The 24,178-nt window shown below is 43.3% G+C and overlaps 1 long non-coding RNA gene across 2 annotated transcripts in view; it reads left to right on the forward strand.

Moving 5' to 3' along the window:
* LOC102934311 overlaps positions 1-23,410 on the forward strand; it is a 168,191-nt gene extending 144,781 nt beyond the window's left edge. For both annotated transcript variants that reach the window (XR_003565995.3, XR_006290959.1), the window contains exons 10-12: positions 4,970-5,117; positions 6,853-6,996; positions 18,380-23,410. This is a non-coding gene — a long non-coding RNA (uncharacterized LOC102934311). The remainder of the gene's footprint in view (positions 1-4,969; positions 5,118-6,852; positions 6,997-18,379) is intronic.
* Positions 23,411-24,178: the final 768 nt, after the last annotated feature.

Raw genomic sequence — 24,178 nt, forward strand, 5'->3', positions numbered from 1 at the left:
TTGCGGTTTTAGTTGTAATTTCAGTAACCAAGCTGGCATCCATAATAACAGTTTATTCAACCTTTCAGACCAGGCCAATCTTAAAAAACCAGAAATGGATAAAACTTTTCAGTAAAATGGAACTTTCAGAACAAATAAATTATGGTCTTCTCAGGGCTTTGTAATGCAACTTACCATGTCACAAAGATTCCTTCCTCAACATCAGTGTTCTAAACTGGAGTTAATTTGGGATAGGTATGCAGCATCTTTAGGTCACTCTTGAACCTAACATCAAGGATATTTTCACACCATTCCCATCTTATACATTACCTCCTAAAGATCTAGCTTGGGGAAGCAGATAGTTAATAGGCAACAGGTTTAAAACAAAAGAAAGTATTTCTTCATGCAATGCAGTCAACCTGTGGAACTCTTTGCCAGAGGATGTTGTGAAGGCCAAGAATACAATAAGGTTAAAAAAAGAACTAGATAAATTCATGGTGGATAGGTCCATCAGTGGCTATTAGCCAGGATGGGCAGATATGGTGTCCCTAGCCTCTGTTTGCCAAAAGCTGTGAATGGGTGACAGGGGATGGATCATTTGATGATTACGTGTTCTGTTCATTCCCTCTGGGGCATTGGCGGCTGTCAGAAGACAGGATAGTGGGCCTGATGGACCTTTGTTCTGACCCAGTATGGCCATTCTTATGGCCCATTCTAATGGGGAAAAGGGAAGCAGCAAACTGTTTGGAGGTGGGAAGATGAGGTAGGTAAGGTAATGGGCAGTGCTTACACACTCACAATGTGCTCCTAAAATCAACTACTTTTTCAAATTTAATGGAAATATTGGTTGGGGTTACTTTATGTAAACTTCCTATATTTAAGTGGAGGGGAGTGGGAGTGAGGGAGTTCCTCCATGTGCTTTAATGAAGAATTTTATTGGCAGAATATTGTAATAGAAATGTGGAATGCAATAGCCACAAAAACTGTAAGTCAAATAATGATAAGGTGAAAACAGTTGTGTGCTCTGCTTTCTCAGCACAGCTGTTCTAGTCTCTCACTAGTAAAAGGCTGATCAAAACCACAGTGCAGGTGCTTATTAAAAAGCTCAACCCAACCAATCAAAAAGGAATAAAACATTGTGTGCAGCTTCTCTGACACTAAATATTCATGGTTCATTGATTAGATGGGTGTTATTTAAAGCACTTCATAGCTAGTGCAAAGAAGATAACATTCTTTTGGATGGTCTGAGGTTTATCTCAGTATTAAAACACGGTGTTCAAAATATTCTGATTTTAATTTCATAAAGCAAAGCAAATTGCAAGTCACAAAATCAAATTCAGCTCTTTATGATGGACAATATTAATTGGATTATAACAAAGCCATGAGTTTTTTTCAGAAAATTTAGTTTCCCTAAATCAGACAGAGTAACACAGACAAACACTAGAGAAAGACAGGTGAAGGAGAAGGAAAAGGAAAGAGTGCTTCTTTACAGTTAAGCGGTTGATGGGTGGCTGTGGTTGCTGTCTTTTGAGGTAGGAGTTTGCTCTGGTGGATAAAGACCTATCATCTTGGTAGAAGTCAGGCTGGAAGACTGGAGCAGAGCAGGAGATGAGATCTAGTTGTTGGATGAAGTTTCCACTTTCTTCCAGGGGTGGAAACGAGCAAAGAAAATGTCAGGCTCTAGACTATTGACCAATGCGAATAACTTATTACATCTCAAGGAATGCCAAACCCGAGAGTATGAAGGCTGTATTAACTGGTTAGGCCCATAACATAGAAAATAAAATAAAAATGACTTAAAAAAAGAAATTATGCACATTCTCGTTGTATACAGTGCTAAGATGAATGAATGAATGACGCTGTCCCCCATCCAAATTCAGTCTACAATCAGGTCATGGGGAACGTAGGTTGTCCATAGAAGATCTTTACTAGGTTCTTCCAATAATTTCCTTTGTTCATACAATCTTGTCTGTTTCAAAGACCATGAAAACAATGAAAAAATCAAGGAACATCAACAACGGTCCAGTTTTCAAAACAAGGTTCCCTGAAAGCACTCAGTCCTTTCTTGAGCATCACCACAGCAAAGTGATTTTAGACCTTTATTTGGAGTCTGAGAATGAGAGTCCAATTGTTCATAGGTCATACTCCTTTAAGCGTCACTTTCTTTTAAGCATCATCCACTGATCATGTTATCATGATAGGCCTGGTCTCCATATGGCATAGAACTGTAGTCACTGTAAGAATGTCAGAACCAAAGAATGGGGGCAAAGGCTAAATCTCTCTCTCGCTCAGGTAATCCTGTTGGGAAAGGTATGCTATATCAGGTCCTTCTCTACTTTACCATTGCTCAGTGCAAAGTGCTCCGCAAGAGCTGTCTGTTCATATTTTAATTAGCTGTGATGAGAAGCATTTGACAAGTAAGCGTATGTAGTTTTTCCTGTCTCCTCATCTCTACCCAGGCTCACTGGCAATATCAGTTCATATGGTACATTTTGAAAGATGGACTTCAGGTTCTCCTAGCCTAGAATATAGTTCAGTTTTGGGTTTTTGTTTTGTTGGATTCTCTAATCCAAAGAGGTCTAATGCTATCAGGATGGATAAGAGGGTTACTCTCATTAATGAGAGTTTCATATTATCAGGACTGCCAAAGGGACGAATTAGGACATTACTAGTTATAGGTTTTTGCCTCTTTATTTTTGATGACGTTAATGTAAGTCTTCATAACTGTTCAGACAGCCATATCATTCATGAAGAAGAGCCCACAGAAAGGCCATTGTGTTGAGGAAGCATCTTGCAGACTGTCATTTCAGTTACTAGAAATATAAAGGCTTCATTGAAGTCAATGGGAGTTTTACTATTGACTGCAGTGGGTCCAGGATATTACTCATTGCATTTATAGGCACTACTCTGTTACCTGACTAACATTTGGATATGACAGTTGTTACATTATGTAGATGACAACTTCCTTGGGTTTCTTGTAATTCTGCTCTGCGTTTTTCTTCCAGTACAGCTTACTAGTCTTTGAATGTTTGATCTAAGGTCTGGAAAAGCCTAAGACTCGACTAATTTGGAGGTTTGTTCTTTTCTACACACTTCAAATGAACAGAGATGTAGGCAAAGTATTGTGTTTTCTAGAGGCCATCGGTTTTTGTTTCAATCCCTGGGGCTATCCAGACTCACTGAGTTAGCAATGAAAGAGAGCTCATTTTTTCCCCTGTGGTAATGTTGCCACCCTTTTTCCTGATTGTTAACTGTTACTGCATGAATTTACAGCACTAATCCAAATTAATTAAAAGTATTTTTTTTTTAAAAAAAGCGCCATTCCCTCCTCTGAATTTTCCATCCTTCTTAATCTTCTCTGTTTCTCTTTGTTGGATCATCAGATCTTTGGGGGAAGGGACTGATTTGTACAGCACCATGTACATCTTGGTGCTTAATAAATAAGTCATGACAATAGTAATTAATAATGCCAAACCACCTTTTCTTTATGAGAATCTGATTCCTTACTGTGGCTTTCAGCTATAACTTCTCCCTCTGAAATACCAGTGGAGAGTGGAATATTTCCACATCCAATTTTTGCTCACTTCAGGGGGAACTCTCCAGCTGGGCTTAGAAAACAGTTTCTGAGAATGGAAATATGGATTCATCCACAGCAATACTGATATGCAGAAACAAAGACCCATCCGTATTTTATGGATTTTATTATTTTTAACACATTGAAATAATGGAAAATATTTGTAGTGTTTTATATAAGCTTTGTGTTAACATATTTTTTTTTCCTCACAACACTTAAAAAAATTACGGTGTTGAAAGAAAAAAAATAGTTGGTCACTAGAAACCATCTGTTTCTCAATGCTCACAGATATTTTGCTAGAGCAGGGGTGGGCAAACTTTTTGGCCCGAGGGCCACATCTGGGTATGGAAATTGTATGGTGGACCACGAATGCTCACAAAATTGGGGGTTGGGGTGCGGGAGGAGGTGAGGACTCCAGCTGGAGGTACGGGCTCTGGGGTTGTGGGTACAGGAGGCTCCTCTGGGCTGGGACCGAGGGGTTCGAGGAAGGAGGGGAATCAGGGCTGGGGCAGGGAATTGGGGCGCAGAAAGGTGGCAGGGGTGCAGGCTCTGGGTGGTGCTTACCTCAAGCAGCTCCCTGCAGCTCCCATTGGCCGTGGTTCCTGGCCAGTGGGAGCTGCGGGGGCAGCATGTGGAGCCCCCTGGCTGCCCCTATGTGTAGGAGCTGGAGGGGGGACATGTTGCTGCTTCCCGGAGCTGCGTGGAGTGGGGCAAGCCCCTGACCCCGCTCCTCAGTTGGAGTGCCGGAGCAGGGCACACCCTGGACCCTGCTCCCCGGTGGGAGTTTGAGGGCTGGATTAAAATGTCTGTAGGGCCGGATGCAGCCCCCAGGCTGTAGTTTACCTTCCCCTGTGCTAGAGTTACATTTATAATAATTCTTTAAAGGGCCTGAGCCATAGCCCATTTAAATCAATGGAAAGATTCCCTGTTGACTTCAAGGGCACACTGGATCAGGTCCTAAAAGATTTCTGTGCTGAACTACACTGCTTGTAATTCACTATATTAATGGTGTATTTAAGCTTCAAATATGCTCCCTGGGCTGCTTGGTTTGCTAGTGCAGAAGTTTAAAAAAAAAAATCTGTTTTGGTTATTCTGAAATTGAACTTTTCAAAAATGTCTGTTCCCTGGAAAAAATCTGAATTTCCAGCTTCTTCCAAATCAGAACAACCAACCAAACAAATCAGAAATGTGAAATTTCCCACAGGCTGGAAATTCCAATTCCCAGTCTATTCACACTTTAAAAGATTCTGCCATTCTGAGAGAGATTGCCTATACTTAAAATGCGGAATTGTTCTGGGACTGGTAACGTCTCTCAAAACAGAAGAAAATTTTGAATGTGACCTCCGCATAGGATGTGAATAATGGTAATTATTGTAGCTAACCATCATTATGTTTTATATGTATTTTGTCTTCTAGATACATGCTCTGCAAGCTGAACTCAATTTCCATAAAAGCCTATACAACCTCCAAGTTAAGTACACTGAAGCTGTTTTTGAGGGGATAAAGCAAGCCTACCACACTTTTCAAGAGAACGTTGTGTCAGTTCTATGTTCACCGCTACAAGGTTAGTGTGTATTTTTGTGATATTTCCAGCAGCACAAACTAAAACCAGTTGGAAAATACCGATAAACATTAAATAAAAAATCTGCAAAGCTGTAATTTACAATCAGCACCAATCTCACCTAGCACTGGTTTTTCTTCCCTGTATTATAAATAATCCCTTCATCTGTATACTGGATTTTCTATGCACATTTGTAGACTCAAAAATTCAAAATTCCTTACACAAAATACATAATATATGGTATAACAATATTATATGGCATTCATAAGGAAAATAAAAATGTGTTTATTACTTTTTATTAAAAAAAATGTATTGGGAAATAAATGTGTAAAAATTCATCCTTAATATGCAGTATGAACTCTAGTGTGGGTTTTTTCATATTTTCTTTATTACATTTTCAAGAAGAGTACAAAACAAACTAAAATCTCATGCAATGATGAAGACAATTAAATTACTGAAAAATCATTACAACCCATATCACAACAAAGGAAGGCAAATATACAAGTCTGTTCTATTTTCTTTTTCCTTTCAATTTTAGCACAGAAAAGTCCACAAACATATGGTCATTTTATACTAGTTACAAATGTGATCTTAAAAAAAAAGGTAGTAAATAATTTAGAGAGACAAGGTGGAAGAGGTAATATATTTTATTGGACCAATTACTGTTGGTGAAAGAGACGCTTTCGAGCCACACAGAGCTCTTCTTCACATATGAAATGTAAAGAGACAAATTTAAAATGGAGCATCGACAAACTGATTTCTACTTTAGATAATAAAAAAATAAAAATACAATACTGCAAATACTGTTCACTCTCTAAAGGTGTCTCTTTAAAAAAAAATTCAGCAACTTTTATGCAAAAATTCAGCACCTCATCCCATGTAAATTGGCATAGTTTGTGCTAATGAATCAAGGTGGAATTTTCAATCCTAAGTGATACTCACCATGCTTATGGGATAAACTTTTTCATCATTTTGCAGACATTCTGTGTTCATATGTACATACTGTGGCAAATTGCTGGCACAATTATGATGGATCCTGCGCTTCCTCTTCTGGGCGTGGGGGTGGGGGTCAGGGCACAGTTTTCTGCCCCTGAACTAGGGTATCTACTGTCCCACTAGTAACCCAGAGAGGGAGAGACCCGGGCCCGCCCTCTACTCCGGGTTCCAGCCCAGGGACCCTAGGGATAGTGGCAAACCACTTGAACTAGTGCTTCCTTCCCCTGGGCTACTTCCCTCTCCTCCTCTTCATCTTGTGGGCTTCCTGCCCTCTCTCTGCACAAGCCGGGTGTCTCTTTACCTAGGGTCTTGGTCTTCTAGCCACCCACGGCACTTCTCCAAACTCTTCTCTACTTCAACTCCTTCCCCTAGCTGATTGAAGCAGGGGTTTTTTATCAGGTGACTGGCTTCAGGTGCTCTAATTGGCTTCAGGTGCTTTTAATTAATCTATAGAAACCTTTCTTCCCTCTACAGGGAATAAGGCTTCACCTCATCCTGGGGCTTACATATCCATATATCTCTCCTATATCACTCTCCTGCTGCCTTCTGGCCTGCTGTATCACAATACATAGACACATAAGTGTACTATATGTCTGGACTTCCTTGTAGGAAGTGCTGAACATTTTTCCCCCCTGTACTGTTGTAGTATTTCAGCTGTCAGAACTGGGCTTGCTCTCCAGAGTACACTAGATAACATGTCTGTCCCTCTGTCTGTCTCTCCCCCACCCCACTGTCTTTACAGATGTTCTTTCTTCTTACATAAACCTTAAAGCGGAAGCTTCAGAGGTTGCTTTAAGGGACTTTCTCACTGCTTTTAAAAACAATGCCGAACAGATCCAAGATGCAGTTGACACTTTGACTCCATCAAAGAATCAGCAGCACGAAGGTAATAATTTTTATTTGTTCAATTTAAGACAGCAAGAAATGAAAAAATAGCTGTTTTCAGTATTCCTGAGTCTGTAAAAACAAGTCACAGGTCTTGGAAGGAAAGTAATTCCTCTGTGCTTTCTTACAGACTAAAGTCATAGTATATTCTGATCTCAGTTACACTAGATAAAATCCAGAGTAGCTGCAGTAATTTCAGTGGAGTTATTCCAGATTTACAATGGTGCAAATGTGAGCAGTATTTAGCTCTCCATTGCTTTACTGTTTAGTTTTCCCTATTGGTTATAGCTTTATTAATATTGTACTAAAACTCTGAAGGATTGAATGTTTTCTTTTTCATTGTGTGTATATTTGTAGTGCATTTCAATGACCATGAAATTAAGAGACTGATAACACTGGATGAAGGGGATGTAGTAGATTCTCCATCACTTGCCATCATTAAACCAAGACTGGATAGCTTTCTAAAAGAGATGCTTTAACTCCAACAGAAGTTATGGACTTGATGTAGGAATTATTGGGTGCGGTTCTTTGGCCTGTGTTACGCTAGAGGCAGTGGTGAGCTGGAGCCAGTTCGCACCGGTTCGCTAGAACTGGTTGTTAAATTTAGACGCCCGTTTAGAACCGGTTGTTCTGCGAGGGACAACCGGTTCTAAAAGGGCTTCTAAATTTAACTGGCCAAAAGTGGCGCCTTAGGCACCGACTCCACGGGTGCTCCAGCCCTGGAGCACCCAAGGGCAGCTCCCCGCCCCATCCCTGGCCCCAGCTCACCTCACCTCCGCTCCACCTCCGCCTCCTCCCCTGAATGCTCCGCCCCGCTCTGCTTCTCCGCCCCCCCCTCCCCCGGGCTTCCCGCGAATCAGCTGCTGGTGCGGGAAGCCGGGGCAGCTGAGAAGAAAGCGGCGGCTTCCCGCTCAGGCCCAGGGAGGTGGAAGTGAGCTTGTGGGGTGGGGGTGGGGCACAAGGAGGGCTGCCTGCGCCGCAGCAGGTAACCCGGGGGGGAACACGCGCAGGGGAACCGCTCCCTGCCCCAGCTCACCTCCATCACCCTCGGCCTGAGTATGAAGCCGTGGCCTGCTTCGCAGTCCTCCCCGGCTTCCTGCCGAACAGCTGATTCGCAGGAAGCCGGGGGGGGCAGAGAAGCAGAGCGGGGCGGTGCATTCAGGGGAGGAGGCGGAGCGGAGGTGAGCTGGGGCCGGGTGCGGGGTGGGGAGCTGCCAGTGCGTGCTCTGCACTCACCAATTTTCCCCATGGGTACTCCAGCCCCGGAGCACCCAGGGAGTCGGCGCCTAAGGTGCCACTTTTGATGTGATCAGTGGCGGGAGCGGCCGCTCCCCCCCAGCAGCTCCCCCCCTAGCTACTCCCCCCCTGTTCCCCCCCCCTGGAAGCCAGAGGGACCTGCTGGGAGCTGCCCCAGGTAAGCACCACCGGGACTCCCCACCTCACCCCCCGGCAGGTGCCTCTGGCTCTTAGGGGTGGGGTGGGCACCCACTACGGTGGCCCACGAGACCCTCCTGCCCGGTTCTGGGGGCAGTCAGGGGACGGGGAGGGGGGTGAATGGGGCAGGGGTCCTGGGGGGGGCATCAAGGAACGGGCGGGGGGGGGGGAGGGTTGGATGGGGCAGGAGTCCCAGGTGGTGGGGGTGGGGTGAGGAGGGAACCCGTTGTCAAGATTTTGGCAGCTCATCACTGGCTAGAGGTCACACTCAATTATCATAATGGTCCCTTCTGGCCTTAAAATCTATGACAGTATAATGCAAGTACCTGTAATATTCAAGCTTTCCCCAACATGGTTCAGCCATAGTACCTCAATTCTGACTTACAGTACTCCTGACATGCCATTTGAGGTCCTCTTCTGTGCTAAGGCTGCTAACTCTGTTTGCATTGTGGGTAAATATCAGCTAAGGGCTGTGTGCCTGATCTTGCAAAGACTTATGCATGGGTGTGAATGATTAATCTACAGGAGTTGTTCCATGGACTTATCACGTGGGTTAAATCACTCATGTGCATAAGTGTATGCAGGATCAGGCTGTAGGTTAAGACCACCAAGTATATTATACTTGGAATTTGGCATTGAGCCCCATCATTGGGAGATTAGTGCATTAATCTCCTTAAAAAATCTCAGCTGCTTTAAGAGACTGCAATTTGAATTAATAAAATCTGAAAAATGGAATCCTATTGTTAAAATAATTAAACACCTGGGGCCAGATTCCAATGGCATTTACATTAAATCCTTCCAGTCCATTGACTTCAAGAGAGTTACTCTAGATTTACACTAGTGTAACTGAGATCCAAATATTGCCCTTGAAGTTTGGATTTGTTTATTACTAGTAATAAACAAATCTTCTCTCAGTGACAGAACACATTCCATTATTTACTACAAGGATGATTTCAGATTGCAGTTACTATACAGAGCATTAAGCTTTGAACTTCTAGAACAAATGACAGCAAAAATTTAAATATTTCCTAGTTTTTTAGATATGTTTCTTAAAGGTACAAGTTACAGTTTTGATGGCAATAAAAAGTAGTTAAAACAGTAATACTTGGACAGAAGTTCACGTTTGTTTTAATTTATGGGAGAGAAATAGTAAATTTTGTAAAAGCGACAAAGAGTCCTGTGGCATCTTATAGACTAACAGACGTGTTGGAGCATAAGCTTTCGTGGGTGAATACCCACTTTGTTGGATGCATGTAGTGGAAATTTCCAGAGGCAGGTATAAATATGCAAGCAAGAATCAGGCTAGGGATAACGAGGTTAGTTCAATCAGAGAGGATGAGGCCACCTTCTAGCAGCTGAGTAAATTTTGTGACTTTCAGGGCATATTACATGTAAATAGCAAAAGTTTACAAATTCAGGGTTCATATTTAGACTACTTTTGGTTCTGTTTTTGACCCTTTACTATCTTAGCCATTGGATACTACTGTTGATTATTGCACACTATTGGTGGGATTTTCCAAAGTGCTCAGTGTTGGTCCAACTCGGCTCCCTTTAAAATCAGTGGGAGTTATCCCACTGACATAAAGGGAGCAGAGCAGGCCAGTCCTGAGGGGTTTTATAAAACCCTCCTGACTGCTGCTCTGAGAAATACTTTTTACTCTTTCATCTGCCACCATCAGCTCATGAGAGTAGTGCTTCACTGGAACCTTCCTACAGATGCTGGATACCAGGATGGGCAACATTTTCAGATGTCATGATGAAACAATGAGTGTAAAATCGTCTGTGTCTTGACACTTTTTAGTAGCACAGAACAATCTATTTCCTTTGTGACCAAAATGCAGCCTTTTCTTTTTATCATTTAACTAAACTATCATATATGACTTTGAGGATGTTTTTTAAAAACATCCTATTTTATTGTTAATTACTTTCATATACGCACTTTACAGTGTAGAACATAATAGTCAAATGCCAATACATTTTATTCAAGGGCAAGATGATTCAGTGGAATATCACTCTGAACTTTAATCTTTGAATACCTGGGCTCAAATCTGTTTAAAGCATCAGTAAAAACACATTTTTGTTTGTTCATGTCAAGAATCTCCCATATGATTTACAATAATTACCTTAAAAACTTGCTGATTGGCTATCAATAGATCAATACAGTTGCCTCAGTTTTGGCATTACTTAAATTTCTCTATACTTTATTTGCAGTATTAGCTATAGTAGGAAATGCAACTGTGAAGATTTTAAGGTGACTGTTACAATACAGTACTGGCAATCTGTTCAGGAGAGGTTTGGTGACTACATTAATATTCAGGATTGCTGTGCTGGGTAAACTTTGGGCGTGCCTACTCACACTGTGTCTGCCCTTAGCCAGTGCTATCACAGGTGAAATGTGCTCCCTGCATCAAACAGCTCTAAATAAGCAGTAGTTGCATTCATAATAAATAAATACAATGAGGCTTGCATATGTTTCTAAAGCAATTGTACTCCAATTTTCATGTAATCCTGGTATTCTAATAAACTTGAACATTTGTAGACCTACTTAGAAACAGTGAATTGATGTACTTCTGGTGGCACACATGAAGTAAGTTGATCTGGTGATCAACTCTAGTGATCTGGTACCTTGTTGACTAGTTTAGTCCAGAAGCCAAGGGCTCAATGGGCAAAGAAACTGAACTATCTTCTCACTGTTAGAGATTGGCTTTACCGAATAATATTGAGCTACATTGGTGGTGGTAGTTGTTGTTATCTTTATGCCTGCCACGGTGCCTAGGAACTTCACTCATGCACTAGAACCTCCTTGTGCTTGGTGCTGTATAAATAGAACATAGAGACAGTCCCCCACCCAAAAGAGTTTACAATCCAAGCATAAGACAAAAGATGGATACAGACAGATCAAGGGAGGTGCTTGTTACAAGGAACTGTTGGTCAGCATGATAGGTTAGCAGTACTCTCTGCACACCAGCATAGTAGCTGTCAGGAATCAGGGCCTGCAACTGAGCCAGTCTGGAAGAAGGGCCTGCAGCAGAGCCAGTAGCTGGGCAGCCTAATGAGCGCAGCTGGCCTGTAGTAGTCTAACTCAGTGGCTCTCAATCTTTCCAGATTGCTGTACCCCTTTCAGGAGCCTGATTTGTCTTGTGTACCCCCAAGTTTCATCTCACTTAAAAACTACTTGCTTACAAAATCAGACATAAAAATACAAAAGTGTCACAGCACACTATTACTGAAAAAGTGCTTACTTTCTCATCTTTACAGTATAATTATAAAATAAATCAGTAGGAATATAAATACTGTACTTACATTTCAATGTATGGTATATAGAGCAGTATAAATAAGTCATTGTATGAAATTTTAGTTTGTACGATTTTGCTTGTGCTTTTTATGTAGCCTGTTGTAAAACTTGGCAAATAACTAGATGAGTCGATGTACCACCTGCAAGACCTTTGTGTACCCCATGGGGTGCACGTACCCGTGGTTGAGAACCACTGGTCTAACTGGTTGGCTACGCTACCTGATTGGTTGGAAGAGTCAGGAGATCAGCTCCTAAACCCAAAAACAGTTCAGTGGCTGCTCAAAACATTTGCCTATGGCTGAAATAGCTCCTGCTCTTGCTTGTTCCCAGCCTTGCTCCCTCCTTGCTCCTGCCTTGGACCGAGCCTTGCCCCTGCTTTGTCTCACTCCAGATAATCCAGTTCTAACCCTCGGCTCTGATTCCTGACCACTGACTTCATCTCTGACCCTTGGCTCTGGCGTCGGGCCTTTGACTCCAGTTCTGAGCCTGGGTGCTGACTCCCATTGTGACCCTGGGCTCCGATTCCTGGCTACCAACTCCTTTTCTGCAGAACTGCTGCCTGCCACTCGGTCCCTAGTCTGTAGCAGTGTATAGGATTCTTCCGTCTTAGGTGCAGGACTCTGCACTTGTCAGATTTCTTTTGGCCCAATCCTCTAATTTGTCTAGGTCCATCTGTATCCTATTCCTACCCTCCAGCTTATCTGCCATTCCTCCCAGTTTAGTGTCATCCGCAAACTTGCTGAGGGTGCAATCCACGCCATCCTCCAGATCATTAATGAAGATATTGAACAAAACTGGCCCCAGGACTGACCTTTGGGTCACTCCGCTTGTTACCGGCTGCCAACTAGACATGGAGCCATTGATCACTACCCATTGAGCCTGATGATCTAGCTAGCTTTCTATCCACCTTGTAGTCCATTCATCCAGCCCATGCTTCTTTAACTTGCTGGCAAAATTACTGTGGGAGACCATATCAAAAGCTTTGCTAAAGTCCAGAAATAACACGTCCACTGCTTTCCCCTCATCCACAGAGCCAGATGTATGTATGTATACATAGAGGTATAGTCAATATTCCTAACTTTAGATACAAAAATGATACATGCATACAAATGAAATAATCATATTCAGCAAATCATAACCTTTCCAATGATATCTCACATGCCTTATCTTGCACAAAACATATCATCGTTATACTATAATTATATTATAACAATAATTCTATGAAGAATATGGGGTGTAGTGTCACAATGGGCAAAATAATTTTGTTCCAGGGAGGGGAACCTGTTGGTTATTAATAACTAATCAGCCAGTTTATAGTTGGCAAAGTAAGCAATCTTAACTAAATCCTATGACATTGAAGAACATATTTAAATTATTTACTTAGAAAAAGCCATTTGAGGAGCTGTTTTAAGAAACACCAGTTACGAATGTGAAGAATTTTACATTCCACTGTTTCACTGTTTACCAATACTTAGTCCCTGTCTCCTCTCCAAATATGTGGTCCAATCATTTGGTGTTTCAGGAGAAACTGTTAGTCGTTTAAGTTACAACAGCATTTTAATATTCCAGGAAAATCATTACAAGAGTTGCAAATCTAATCCCTTAGCACTTTTTTAATTTCCTCTCACCAATCCATGTTGAAGTCTTAGGGCATGGCTACACTTACAGATGTAGAGCGCTGTGAGTTAAACCAGCCCTCGGAGACCGCAGCAGGGAAAGCACTGCCGTGCGTTCACACTGTCGGCTGCAAGCTCCGTGGCGTGGCCACATTTGCGGCACTTGCAGCGGCATTGGGAGCGGTGCATTATGGGCAGCTATCCCACAGAGCATCTCTTCCCATTCTGGAGCTGTGGCTTGTGGGAAGGAGCGGGTGGGGAGCACGGGGCATCCTGGGTCCTGTCCCAGTGCCCCATGATGCATCCCAGCAATCTCTGTGCTTCCATTCACATTTGACGCCATCTTTCAACGGTTTTTGTACTGCGTGCTCTGTCTTCCCTTGCGGTCTGTGGGAATGGATCCCGAACTTGTGAGGAATATGCTGATGGGTCTCGCCAGAACGTCACAAATTGCAATCGAGTTACTCCTTAAACTACAGAGTGACAGTGAGGAGTCCGACGATGACGTTGACTCGCATAATGCACACAACATGAGATTGCTTTTGGCATTCACAGACATGCTCACCACTGTGGAACGCCACTTTTGAGCTCGGGAAACAAGCACTGAGTGGTGGGATCACATCGTCCTGCAAGTCTGGGATGACGAGCAGTGGCTGCAGAACTTTCGGATGAGGAAAGCCACTTTCATGGGACTGTGTGCTGAGCTCGCCCCCACCCTGCGACACAAAGACACGAGATTGAGAGCTGCCCTACCGGTGGAGAAGTAGGTGGCTATTGCAGTCTGGATGCTGGCTACTCCAGACTGCTACTGATTGGTTGCTACCCAGTTCGGAGTGGGAAAGTCGACCATTGGAATCATGTTGATGCAAGTTTGCAGGGCGATTAATCGCATCCTGCTCAGAAGAACCATGACTCTGGGCAACATGCTTGACATTGTGGCTGGCTTTACACAAATGGGTTTCCCTAACTGCAGAGGGGCAATAGATGGGACGCATATTCCAATTCTGACACCAAACCACCTAGCCTCCGAATACATAAATCAGAAGGGATATTTCTCAATGGTTCTCCAGGTGCTTGTGGATCACTGTGGGCATTTCCACGGAGTTCAACACCTGGAGGCTGAATAACAGAAAGTGCCCATTGCAAAGCGAGTGCACATAACCCACAAGAGCCCCGAAATGGTGAATAAGCACAGGGGCAAGGGGGACTGATTGTTTCAGGGTCATACTGTCCTCTGGGGTTCTGTTCCTTGGGGAGAGCCAACAGCTGAACACTGTCCGCACGTTTTCCACAGGATGACTTCATCCTGGAAGATATCTTGCTGCTGAGGGTGAGCTGGGAAGCAAGGGAAGGTCTTCTACTACAATGTGGCTTCCACCCTGGCCCTTATGCCGCTTGTCTGTGTGCAACAATGGTCCCCCTGCCCCTCACTGCACAGTGGCATGGACATGTTAGCCTTACTGGGACAAAGAGCACAGTAGCTCTGCCAAAGAACCCACGCAAGCGGATTGCCCAGCTTTTGCATGAAACCTTCAATGAGATCACTGAGGCCGATTATCGTGACGTGAGAGAGCATATCAATGCCCTAGTCCACATCTCGGCATGCATGCAGCCCTGGTCCTTCTTTCTGCAACCCTCCTCACCCCAACAGCCCACACTGAACAGCTACCTTTCCAACATAAAAATCGCTTACCAGGCACCTCTGCTACTGTTTGTTTTTCCACAAGCACCATCCGCTGTGACTGTCTACCTTCCTCCTGGCTTGAAAACAGCTCCTGGCTGCATGCATCTAGGGATGCTGGGTCATCCTCTAGCTCTGGGCCTCCCTCCTCCTCAGCACCCTCACTCCTGCTTTCCTCCTCCTGCCTTGTTAAACTCTGGGCTGCTATGGCCTCTGAAGTGTCCATGGTGCTCTTTGGAGTGGAGGTGGGGTCTCCCCCAAGTATCCCATCCTGCTCTTTGTAGAAATGGCAGGTCGTGGGCAGTTTGCCTTCCGCGCTTTGTGGTAGGCATTCCGCAGCTCCTTCACTTTGACCCTGCACTGCGTCTCGGTCATGGCCCCTTTCTATCATGGCCCTTGAGATCTGCCCATAGGTATCGTAATTCCTGGAGCACAGCTGGGACTGGACAGCTTCCTCCCCCCAAACACTGATCCCCAGCTCCATACTGGGGATCGCCTGGTGCATGAAGGCATGTCACCTGGAAAGATTCGCTGAGAGCACTCCACACCTGGCTGAGCAAACAGGAAGGGGAATTTCAAAATTCCCAAAGAATTTAAAGGGCAGGCCTGACAGTTGGTCACCTGAGGGCAGGGCAGTAGAGTTCAAAGTGATGACTAGAGTGGCTAGAACAGGCATTGTGGGACACTTCTGGAGGCCGATCAGAGCGCACTAACAGACCAGGGCATCTACCCTGGCACCGCAGCACTCCAGCCGGGGCACAGCAAGCTTTATGCTTCTCGTGGAGACGGATTACCGTGGCGCTCCATCTGTAGAGTCTGGGTGCTCTACATGCCTTGCCAGTGTGGATACCTCAGGAGTTAGGGCACATGGGGCTGATTTAATGCGTTCCAACTCGCAAGTGTAGCCAAGGCCTTAGGGTGGTTTTCCTTGGGTTGCTTTCATCTTGAGTCTTCTCTGTTTTTGTTAATTTGTTTATGGTACTTTGCTTGTGGAATGGTGTGTTTGATCAGGATCGCAGAGGGTGTGTATGTGTGAGGAACTCACTTTACAAGTTTTTTTTTACTCTTCTCCTTCCTGTTTTCCTGAGATTACAGGAAAGCACACCTCTTCCAGGCTTGCTTAGATTGTAAAGTTTCAGAGTAACAGCCGTGTTAGTCTGTATTCGCAAAAAGAAAAGGAGTACTTGTGGCACCTTAGAGACTAACCAATTTGAGCTCATGCTCAAATAAATTGGTTAGTCTCTAAGGTGCCACAAGTACTCCTTTTCTTTTTTTAGATTGTAAACTGGTTACTGTCACCCTTTCATTGGATTTATGTCTTTAGGGTTGGCTTAGGTGACACTTTCAGTTCCTAAATATGCCTAAATGTTCTGTTTTAATGAATATGCAACATTTCTTTAATTGCCTTTGTTTTTTCTTGTGGCAGGAATGATCCAGACAACTTTTAAAGTTTGTTTTAACTCTTTTTTATTCAGTCCAGTTTGAAATAATCTGTCAGTTTTACTAGAGTTATATAAAAAGATTCTCTTTTTAAAAAGTCCAAACACTCCTGTTCTTTATATGAAAGTTTTCAAAATAGTCTTTTAAAATTAAATAACTCTTACAAAGTCTTTATCTTAAATAATTTAAAGTTGATGACTTTGGAGAGATGATACTCATCTTCCAGAATTGGTTAGGGTTTGTTTGTGTACTGGCAGTACGTAATTAGTTCCCCATTAATATAAATAGTCTGTACTTAAATGGCTTCCTACACTAGTTTAGCAAGGTCATTAGATTCCAGGTGGTACATAAAGCATTTTACCATTTACATAGCAATAACATCAGGAATTATATAGAAGCAGATTTTGTAACATAACAAATTAAACATTTTATATTTCAAAATATTCTGGCTAGAACATTCTTGCAGATATATTTTTAAGATTAAATAATGATGCAAACAAGTTAATAATAACTTAAAAATAAGATATAACTATTTGATTAATATTATATTTGCATCGATATTGAGGTCTCTCCCCCACATCACACAGCAAGGCTTGAGTCTCTAGATTCCAGTCTTCTGTTCATTCTTCTAGACCACACCTCAGTCATGTGTCACCAGGGTGAGGGAAAGCCCCAGTTATGCATCTTACACTAGCTGCAAGGAAGGGGATGGTATAGGAGCCTTTATGCTCCTACATCAGGTTTATTTATCATCCCATAGAAGCTACACTGGCTTTTAGATTTTTATTGCCTTAATTCAGCTGAGGTGTGAGGCCATTGTCAATGAAATCACCTGAAGAGAACTTCCCCAAAATGCCACATCCTGATAGGACAGGGTGATGCAGGATGAGATCATAAGTGGATCTTAATTCGAGTATAATCTCCCTCCTTTGTCTTCTCCACACATGGAAAGGGATGGATTGTTTCTGTCTAGGATCTAGGAAGTAAACAATTATAGATCTTGCAGAATTTCAACTCTATGCATAGGGGTAAAAAATGAGTAGATTCCTAAATATTTTCTTTTTTTGTACCCTTCCAATCATAACCTTATTAAAAAAGAAAGTCAGGGCTATCATATATTGTTGTATCAGTTAGAAGCTTTGAACTCTGCAGTGTCTAACCCATAGTCGTGGTACCAAATCCAGGAGGAAAAGGAAAAAGTTCTGCACGGTTCTACTGCCTAACAATGTGTGTGCCTTTGTATCTTATTTATATAACAATAAAAAGACAAACCCATAAAAGGGAAAAGTGCTACTTCTCTTTGGCACCTTGACTTGGATATATAAAGGGAACAAATTCCATAACCCTGACCTTGTTTTATACCATTTTTCATTATTTGAGTCTAAACTATGGATTAACAAGAACATACGTAATCAGTGATGACTTCCATTGTGGCTACTCTCGGCTAGTGTTTTTCTAGTTGAAATGTCAAGGTATGGGCTGACAGTCTAATGGGAATACAAGATCTGAATTTTAGACAGCTGCTGAGAGGGAGAAAGGGAGTGGCTAACATAATTTGAAAGCAACTTGTCTGATCAATTTGGGAGTAGCATTCAGGCGTCTTTGGCAGAAGGCTAGTGACTACTACACACAGGCACTGTTGATTTCTGGTAGAGGAGGAAATCCTTTCTCTAACACACTGTATTGTCAGTCTTAGCTTTTCTAGATAAATGATGAACCACATGTTGCAAAGAACGAGGTGATCCACAGGACAAGAGATTTATAGCTTTACTGACACATTCCAAGCCATGTCAAAACTACTACTGATTTATGCTTTTATACTTTAATGCGAGTACTGGCACTTATAAATCTCCCTGATTATTCCTGTTGATGTGAAATGTCTGTTGTAATTTAACTCACTGCCCTGTTATCTCTTAAGGTGATGAGGCCCTGTCAAGGTTTGGAAAAGAGTTCTTCTTCTCTTTGGAGAATTCACTCAAAGACTGTGGGGAACAACGGGATAAAGCAGCCAGTGAAATGGAAACTTTACAAACTGAACTGGCTCTAGCCTTTGAAAACCTTCAGAGCTTAAGAAAGGAACGAAAAAAGAAGAAAACAGAATCCATTCCTCATTTTACAAAGTCTGAAGTGAGGGAGAGTGCAGGAGGAGGAGCTGCAAGCAGCTTGGATAAGATTTCAAAAGATAACCCAGTGCCAGATTCAACACCCCTGCCTCCTCCACACAGTGAGAGACCTTTGCCCAAACATGTGTCTGCGATGGCAGAAGCATCCAGCAACTCATCATCCAGACTGCAGCAGCAGAGTTCTAAGGGGTTTTTCATTCACCAGAAGGGGAAGAGCTCCCACAGGAGTAAGAGCATGAAGACCACTGCAAGGCCACCTTGGCAAGATTAACCATCACTTTATCTTTAATATCTTTTTCTTCAAAAATGGTTTGAACTACTTTGTAATATTCTGTGTTATGATGAACTCCAGGGGCACAACTCTGCTAGGTGTTGGGAAAAGAATAAGTCAGGGGGGTTGAGGGAACTCAACACCTTGTAAATGGTGTTGGGAACCTCATAGGAGGCCTGATCAAAGCTCATTGAAGTCAATAACAAAATTCCCATCCAGGGGCTTTGGATCAGGTCCTTAGTTCATGCTAGAATGCAGCAAACCAGAAGGATAGAAGTAGATGGCTGGTGTTAAACTAGAATGAATAGCTTTTGAAGAGGTAATATACACACTCAGCACATGGACTGTACTAATGTTATGCTGGATGTATGTGCTGTTTCATCACAGATGTGTTTTTACACTTTATGAAGGTTATAGAATGACTAAAAAAAAATCGCTGGCACCAGGCTTGGTTTTGTTTCATTACCAAAAGCACATAGGGGACTTAACAGACCACAGCCATCTGACAAATGTTTATAAATTTGTTCTTCTTTGACTTGGCATCTGTGTTGAAAGGAAATCTCTCTAGATTCCCAAGCTCATGTGAATGATAAATCTCTTGAATGCCCCAAATTACTACATATGCAAGGAGAAGAGAATTGTGTTCATAATGTTTACTGATAACAAATGGTTTTGGAGAGCCTTACTTTACTGAGAATGACAATGTAAATAAGTCAGAATTGAGTGTGTAATGTTCCTGTTTTTAAAATTTGATATTATATTTTTATTCTAAATCACTTTTTTGTTAATTCTAAAGATTATAAAGTTTTATTTTCTGGTGAGTGAAAGATTGAAGTTGCAGACATAGTATTTTTGTTGTATTTCTGTTACTGTTCTTCCTTCCTTTCTCATAGTACTAGTAAGATAGGAAGGTCCATTGGAGCATTTAACTTTCCAAAGAGCCTGGATGTTGGGATGGGTGCAGACAGAAATGCAATAACTGAAATATATTTGCTTGTGTCATTTTTCTCTGTTCTACCAAAAGCAAGTGTTTTGCAATGGTTACACCAACCACTTCAAGAGAACAGCTGTGAATTCACAAGTGGGATTAATTTGGTGGCTGTAATAGCGGTAACAGAGTAAACTTAGTCAAAAGACCAGCGTTTTGGGTTTGCTTTTTTTATGTCTTGGTGCCAGTCATATGTCAGAAAGACAGGAAGCGAGAGCTTATTAACTTGGACTGATATTTGCCTGTGGGGCCGACTGGTCAGCAGCCCTGGACCCCACCATGTGGGGCTGGCCAGAGTGGCAGCCCAAGACCCCGCCATGCAGGCAGCCCCAGACCCCACTGGACTCTGCCACATGGGGCTGGCAGGGTGGCAGCCCGGAACCTGCCACTCTGGACCCCGACCCCGCTGTGCTGCACCATGCCCTGCCTGGCCAGGCAGCCTGGACCTCAAGGCGCTGGGTGGCCAAGCAGCTGCTAACCCAGCCCCACAGCCTTTAGCACACAGCCTGCATGTGACCCGTGGGCTGTGGGTTAAGAACTGCTGATCTAGAGCCTCAGAGCCTACTGAGGAAATCTCTGAACAGCAGGAGATTGAGCCAAAAGAGGAGACCACAACACCAACTCATTTTTCTTCCTTCTCTTCAGATGAGGCCGTAATGCCCCCTCCTCCATCCATGGCAGCCAATTTAAGGTCTTTCAGGACCTTACAAAGAAGATGGCAGATTTATTACAAATCCCTCTTGAGTTGAGGGACACCCACCATAAACTGCTGGACATTCTACATACTTCCTCCTCAAGGATCGCCCACCCAATTAATGAGGTGCTTTTGGACCCAGTAAGATTCATATGGCAAACAACAGCATCGGCCGCACAGACGTGCAAAGAGGCCAACAAAATGCATTATGCCCCCACCAAAGACTCAGGGATCTTCTTCTCCCACTCTCCATCTAATTCCATTGTGGTGGATAAAATGAACTCCTGTGGCCACCAGCACTGTTCAAAATCCACCCCTTACTATAGGGATTGGGAGAGACTGGACTTGTTTGGGAGAAAGGTCTACTCTTCCCCGACTTTGCAATTTCTTATTGCAAACGACCAAGCACTAACGGCCAAATACGATTGCACAAATTATGCCAAGCTTAACAACTTTATTGATGATACAGAGACCAACTTCAGGCCATCATACAGGAGGGGCAGTTGTGGCAAAAACAGAACGCCAAACTGCACTAGCTGCCACGGATACTGCAGCCTGTTCAATATCCACAGTAGTCGTGATGTGGTGAGTGACATGGCTGTATCTTTCGCGACTGCCAAAGGAGGTTCAGACGACTGTCAAGGATCTCCCCTTCAAACTCTTTGCAGATAAGACCAATGCCATGCTCCATAAGACTTCAGAGCCACACTTCGGTCACCAGGGCTAGGCAAAAAAGGAAATTTACTCCTCAGTCTTCCCAAAAGTCATGTCCAACCCAGTACCCATTACAGTGCTATTATGAGCCACAATGGAAAAAATCTAAAATTCAAAGGTGTAAATCATCACGCCCTCAGTCTTCCACATCACAACCTTCCACCTCAAAACTCCAATTTTGACTCCTTGGTTGAGGCCTCAAGAAACTACTCCCCATGACACCAGATGCAACTTTCCAACCTCTCACATCCCTTTGGATATTGTCTGGCTCTGTTTCATCAGAATTGGGAACACATAACATCTGACAGATAGGTTTCGGAAATTATCTCTCATGGGTATTCTATCCACTTCCCCACCCTCCCTCCCCATCCCTCTTCAGGGACCCCTCTCATGAGATACTGTTACGACAGGAAATAGATCATCTCCTATCTCTAGGAGCCATAGACACATCTATGCCTGCATATCTCTGAGGCAAAGGGGTTTTATTCCTGATATTTCCTGATCCCCAAGAAAAAGGGAGGTTGGAGACCCATACTGGACCTCAGAGCACTGAACAAATATGAGAAGCCTCAAAAATTCAAGATGGTCACATTAGCAGTGATTATTCCATCCATGGAACAGGGAGATTGGTTCTCAGCCCTTGACTTTCAGGATGCCTATTTTCCACATATTGATTGTACCAGCCCACAGACAATTCCTCCTGTTTACCCTAGGTCAGGACTACTACCGGTACAGAGTACTCCCTTTTTGCCTCTCGTTAGCCCACACAGTATTCTCCAAGGTCCTCTCCTTAGTAGCGGCACACTTATGCACCCTGGAGATCATGATCTACCCATACTTGGACGACTATCTCCTTAGGGCCCACTCTGAAGACACCCACAGGACAATAAACTTGTTCACGAAGGTAGGACTGCAGGACTGCACCCAAGGGTGCCTGCTTGGGACAGGGAGCTAAAATTCTACCTGCTATAAGTCTTCAAACCCTCCCCCTTGACACCTATACTCACAGGTGTCAGATACAAAGTAATGGCTGACACCAGACAAGTCTGTAGGGGGAATTGGGGATACAGGTCACTGCCTCACCACCCAGAAAACATCAACAGGGAAAGGGTGTGTGCCAGGAGCTGCTTGTGGGTAGGGTGGGGAAAGTGAAACTTGCCAGTCACCTTACAAAACCACCCAGTTTTGTTACGGTTCACTTGATGTTATGTTCAATCAAACCTGGAATTCCCAAAGAACCTCATGTGATAAAGTGATCTATTTATGCCATGTGCACACATTGAGGGATTCAAGCTACTGGCATCTGTAAGGTGCATCAAATAGAGGGACATGACTGCATGAAGGCCCAATATACCAGGCTGCATCTTTGCCAGGGTAACCCATCCCAGGGTAGGACTTCACCAGTGAATGCTGGTCCCAGTGGAGTGGTGCCTTTGGTTTCTGCTGTGGTGTAGATTACCTAGCACACAATGGTCTAAGTCATTTTTAGCAAGGACATCCTACCTTGCTTAGTTTTGGCTGATTTGGCTCACTTTATTATTTAACAAAAACAGTGGCTAATCTGACCCCTCACTTTGTATCTTCCTTTATTTGTGACCTGCTCCTAGATAATTATTTCAGACTCTGCAGAAACAAAATGACAGCTTGTACTGATTTACTTTATGAAGTCATATTCATTATCAGAAGAGCTAGGAGATAACTTAAAATGAAGACATACTTCAGATGCTGAGCCATATTAAAAAACCTTCTGAAATTAGGGTGAGGAGGGAACATGGTCACAAAGAGCTGATTTTTAAAACTGCACACAGAATTCCATGCCATATTTATATGCATAATTATTGTAATTTTTCACTCAGGTAGATGTAAATAACCAACTGAATTCATCATAACACATGTATGCATACAAATACCTGATTTGTGTGTGCAGTTGCCAGAATTGTGCATGCAAATAAAATCAGGCCTTAAATCCTCAAGCTTTATGGATTTCTTTTACAGCTGTAAATTTGTTGCCCAAGGTGATGGGTGCAGAATGAAAAAATCCTGGTATGAAAATGCTGGAGAATCAGAAACTCCTTTCCTCTGCCCACTCTCCGTTCATAAAGAAGAAGTAAGAAACAGGGTCTGGGGCAGGAATGAATGGAAGACATGGCTATGATGGTGAGAGAAATAAAAAAAGTTGGTACACAGGGCTAAAGGATCAGTCTGCCAGTGATCAGTTGTTCAGTGGCATGCAGGAGGCATTGGGGCTGCAGGGGAGGAGCGAGGGTGGGGCGTGCTTGGGGGAGGGGTAGAATGGGGCGGGAAGAGGTGGGGCGGAGTGGAGGAGGGAAGAGGTGGAATGGGGGTGGTAAGAGGTGGGGCAGGGTGAGGCCTTGGGGGAAGGGGTGGAGTGTGGGCGGGGCCAGGGCAGTGCACGGGTCGAGCACCTTCGGGAAAACCAAAAAGTCAGCATCTCTGAGCATTCAAGCACATGTTGAACTTTAAGCATGTGGGTAGTTTGTGCTTAAAGTTAAGTATGTGCTTAAATACTTTGCTGGAGCAGCACTGAAGAGCTCTGTGCCTTGTGGGATCCAGCCATAGAAGAGGGCCTAATTCCTCCCCTTTAACTTATTTCTCAGCTTGAAACAACCGGCATAGGACAAGATGTGGTAAAGTTGGGGGAGGAAAAGAAGGTAGCTCCAGAACTGTTTCCCTTTATGATGAGAGTTGCTTTCCTCTCCTTGGCTGCAATTTTATTAATCTAAATTAAACTTAATAAGGTCTTGACATTACATGTGAAACATGAAAATTACATAATTGCCTTTGTTTGGGCGCAAAAAGCAGGAATGAGAGAGTGTCATTTCCTCTCTTTCCACATTTGGAGAAAAAGAACTGCTGGAGAGATGAGAATGAAATCTGTGGTATGTGCAAGGCAACTTTGTAGTTTA

Source organism: Chelonia mydas, chromosome 5 (genome assembly GCF_015237465.2).
Source record: "Chelonia mydas isolate rCheMyd1 chromosome 5, rCheMyd1.pri.v2, whole genome shotgun sequence".
Taxonomy (NCBI): domain Eukaryota; kingdom Metazoa; phylum Chordata; order Testudines; family Cheloniidae; genus Chelonia; species Chelonia mydas.